This window comes from Colobus angolensis, unplaced genomic scaffold, assembly GCF_000951035.1.
Source record: "Colobus angolensis palliatus isolate OR3802 unplaced genomic scaffold, Cang.pa_1.0 Scaffold480, whole genome shotgun sequence".
Lineage (NCBI taxonomy): Eukaryota > Metazoa > Chordata > Mammalia > Primates > Cercopithecidae > Colobus > Colobus angolensis.
Genome location: NW_012118266.1, coordinates 88,017 through 92,227, shown reverse-complemented (window position 1 = coordinate 92,227; position 4,211 = coordinate 88,017). Strand labels below are relative to the sequence as shown.

The window sequence follows — 4,211 nt, the reverse complement described above, 5'->3', positions numbered from 1 at the left end:
GGAGCTTGCAAGTGAGCCAAGACAGCGCCACTGCACTACAGCCTGGGTGACAGAGCGAGATCCTGTCTCCAAAAAAAAAAAAAAAAAAAAAACCAGGACTATTTTTTGAACTTGACAAAATATTTAAGCTTCTTTAATAAAAATAAAGATCTATGAGAAAGAGAGGTGACAGTCACAAACAGTTCATAATAAAATAAACTGCATAGCTGAAAAATATAAAAAGCTGCTCTGTATTAAAGACATATAATCCCAGCACTTTGTGAGGCCAAGGCAGGAGGCTCTCTTGAGGTCAGAAGTTCAAGACAAGTCTGGGCAACATGTGAGACTCCGTCTATAAAAAAAATAATAATGAAGACATGAATCAAAACACGCTGGGGCCTATGATCTCAGCCTCTTTCCCTAGAAAATGCCCCAGGCCTTCCTACCTTTCAGAATCCACTGACCACTCAGGCTGTACTTCCTACAGGCCAGGCACTGTACCCTGTTCTCTGCCTGAATTCATGCATTTGATCTTCCTTGTAACCCCACAAAGACAATTATCAGCATTTACCCTGTTTTCTGAAAGAGGAAACCAAGGCAGAAAGAACTTGAGTAAAACTTAACTGAGGCCTTGTGGCTGGGGAGTGAGAAGTGAGAGCTCCATAGCTCATGGCCCTAAGCACACTACCACTCAGGCTCCCAGCCTCCCCATCTGGTACACCCCAGCCCAGCCCAGTCCAGCCCAATGCCTCTGTTCTTTTTCTTAGCATTCTTGGCCTGAGGTCCATCTCTTGGCCTCTCTGACCTGTTTGTTCTGTGTAATCTGCCCATGCCCTTGACTGCCCTCTCTGCCCAACCCTGCTAGTTTCTGAGTCCTGGGTGGTATAGGAGTTCAGGAACACCAGTATCTGCTCAGTCACCATCCCCTTACAGCTGCAAGCTCATGCTCTCACTCCCTACTTTAGCCCCCTTCCATCACTGTCCTCTCTTTGCAGACAAATCAGCCTTTTAATTCACTCCAAGGGATGACTCTGGACTCTTTCAACTTCCTGGCACACAAACTCCTGCAAGCCTGCACTCACTAGTAGCTCCCTTCAAATTCTGAGGTCAGATGTCTTCTCTCTGGTCAAGATGAATCCATAGCCCAGTGCCCCACCCCCATGCCTCTTCTCCTCTCAGCTGAGGCGTGAACAGAGTGACCAACACTCACAGTTTCCCCCTCCTTATCTTGCCCATCCCTGCTCTGCTCTCTCATTCCTGAACACACACAGAAACACAAATGTAGACCACACCCAAGAGGTCTGCCCAATATCCTATGTGATACTATCCTGTCCTGATGCTTCTGGCCTTCCCTGGGGAATCTCTCACTGCCTGTGTCTGTTTCTGCTCTCTAACCCTGTCCTTCCTTGTCTGGAGGCATCCAAGGGCAAGGGCTAAGAAAACTCACTTTGCAACCTGCTTTCAAAGTACTGCCTCCATTACCTGCTGCTGTAGGACTCTAAATGGGCCTCTTTAACCTCTCCAGGCCTCAATTTCCTCATCTGTAGACATCTGGAAATATGGCAAGCCCTGCCTTGTGAGGATGCTGAAAGAACTGAGTTGCATTTACAGAGCTTAACATTGTGCTGACCTGCAAAAAGGGCACAACAGATATATTCATAGTGATTATACTTGGACATAAAATTCTCCTTCTGTTCCTCATACTGGACCTGTGTGGGGGCTGAACTGGCAGAAGTCCCTCTGGCTGCAGGGCTGGGGAGGGAGTTGCTTTCTCTTTCCTTTTCCAGTTTTCTCCTTCCCTGCTTGTGGGGTGACATTTCCAATCTGCTCCAGGTTACATGTCCAGCCCAAACGTCCTGGGCTTCCTGCCACTGCCATTCCCTCCTCCACATTCAGCCATGTCACCCACATGCTCAACTCCCATGCAGAGACTGACCAGGAATTCCACAACTTGCTTGCACTGTGACTTCTATCCTGGCTCCACGCTGGAAACAGAAACACAGTCTTCCTCCACTCCTTCCTGTCTTTTAGCATCCCTCCTTAAACGGAGTCATTTCCACAATCTGATGTTTCCCCACTCCCTTAGACTCTGAAATCCAACCCCATGCCTTCCTCATTAGCACTGCCTTGTACGGTCCCCATCAAATATCACCTAACACAAACGCAACCCCGATCCCTCACTTATAGGCGTTACATACACATCCCATCCTGTTCACCTCTGTAGTCTCTCACTGGGGTGCACCAGCAGCACTTAACCACTGCAGGCCCCCAACACCCCAGTTACCCCTGCCCTGCCAGGACTGGTCTTAATCTTCTTTTCACTTGGAAAATACACACGTTCTCCTCAAGGTTCAAGCTTCACGTACCATTGGAAGAAAATGTGTCCACGTCTGGAGCTGGGATGACCGCTGGGGTCCAATAGGCGCCACCTGGTGCCACTGTATCAGGAGGCTCTTGGCTGCCACCTGTGGAGAAGCCGCAGAAGATGCGCTGAGGGAGGAAAAAGGAGCCGGGAGAAGCCCACTGGGTCGGCAGCCCCAGAGCTCCATACTCCGGCCGGAATCTCCAGCCCCTGCAGCCGTCGACCCAGGCCCCCTCTGTCAGGAGGGCCCACCCAGTCCTATCCCCTGCCCGGACCTGCGAGGGGGACCCGGCCCTATCAGTTCCCTCCCAGCTCTGCAGCAAGAGAGCCTCCGGACAAGCTCGGACCCAGCCGGGCGCTGCGGCAGGGGAAATCTGACTGGACTGGCCTTCCCGGTCCCTGAGGCCGGAGAGATCCCGATCCCATCAGGCCCCTGCCCTTGCCCGGCCTCGCCGCATGAGGGACCCCCGCAGGCCCTGCTCGTTTCTCCGGCACGCCCAAGTCACTTGGGGCGGCTCCGGCCTGGTCCTGCGCTCCGACAGCACCCGGCTAACAGTGAAACCTCCGCGCCAACCTTGAGGGGGCCGGACTCACCTGCACGCACCCGGCAATGCCGCTGCTTCCGGTGGCCGGCGGACGTGCCCGCGCTCCGCGCAACGAACAACTCCCAGAATTCCGCGCCGCGGCCGTTGCTCCCACACGCATATTCTGCCGGCGGGAGCTTGGGGTCCCGCGGCGGCGAGACGAGCTGTTTCCTGTGTTCGCGACTAGCACTGTGGCTTAGGGAGTTGCTTCCCGCCGCTCTGCTCCTTGGCGCGCCTGTGCCCTCCGCCTTGAACGGGCCGCGCTGGTTCTCATCCCGCAACCGAAGCCGAGACTGTGGAGGCGGCGCCCGGTGTCCAGGGCGGGACTAGCGCCTGATGGGGCTCGGCGCTGTCATCTCCTCAGGGGCCTTCCCGGCGCCTTGGCCTGCTGGGGAGAGAGACGAAGACTGCGCCGTGAGAACGGTCCGAGGCCGTTAACCGGGAGCCCAGGGGCAAGGGCGCCCGCCACCATCTGCGCCTGTGGCAGGGACTCGGGGACAGCCTGGGCGTGGGGACGCGTCCTAGTGACAGACACAAAGCCCCGGGTGTGCCCACTTGGAGCATTCCGAGTGGAAGCTGGAAGCACGCTCGCTGGAGGCGGCGATTCGTCCTAGGTGATTGCTCAGTCGAGCCTATTTGGCTTTCTGTGGTAGCTCCTAAGTGGGACAGGGAAAAAAATAGGGAGGCTGGCAGTTAGTGACCAAGTTCTGTTTCGTACCTATTGCTGCAGAAGTTGGGGGTCAGAGTTATGTTATTAGAAATGGTCTCATGTTCAGTCTCAGTGCGTTGTGGGCCTCCGTGTCTGAGACCCACCACCTGCTGACCCGTCCTGGCTCGTCAATGAGGGAGACCACGGGAAACTTTCCTACGAATGCCAGATAGGCGGGAACCACTGTGGCTCAGGCATCCTCAGCTCCTGGACTGTGTTTTTGTGCCTGGGGTGCATCTGTGACTAGCCTTCCTTGGCTGGACTGTCTTGTGCCTGACCTTGTCGATAGCTTTACCCAACAGTCGTCACCTTTTTACTTGCTGATTTTCATACCTGGCTAGCACGACCCCGCAATTTTTAGATTCTTCTAGGAAATCTAGAATCTAACTCCCTAAGGCAGGATCTTGATGGATTCTAAGCTAATCGGAATGGACTCAAGCCTCTTGCTGTGTGAATTAGGCAAGGGTATTCTGGCCAAGGAGAAATAAGCCTGCTAGGGGTTTCCTGGGAAGGTTCCGTCAGTCTTTTTTTTTGTGAGACGGAATCTCCCTCTGTCCCCCAGGCTGGAGTGCAGTGG

General features: G+C 54.1%; 1 protein-coding gene across 1 annotated transcript in view; it reads right to left on the bottom strand.

Annotated features, from left to right (window-relative positions):
• Positions 1 to 3,196, bottom strand: part of ZNF544 (zinc finger protein 544) — a 35,268-nt gene extending 32,072 nt beyond the window's left edge. Inside the window, exons 1-3 of the mRNA XM_011959101.1 lie at positions 2,936 to 3,196; positions 2,346 to 2,444; positions 1,462 to 1,530 (exon numbers count right to left, since the gene is read on the bottom strand). The gene's annotated coding sequence lies outside the window, so the exon portion shown is untranslated. The remainder of the gene's footprint in view (positions 1 to 1,461; positions 1,531 to 2,345; positions 2,445 to 2,935) is intronic.
• Between the last annotated feature and the right edge of the window lie 1,015 nt (positions 3,197 to 4,211).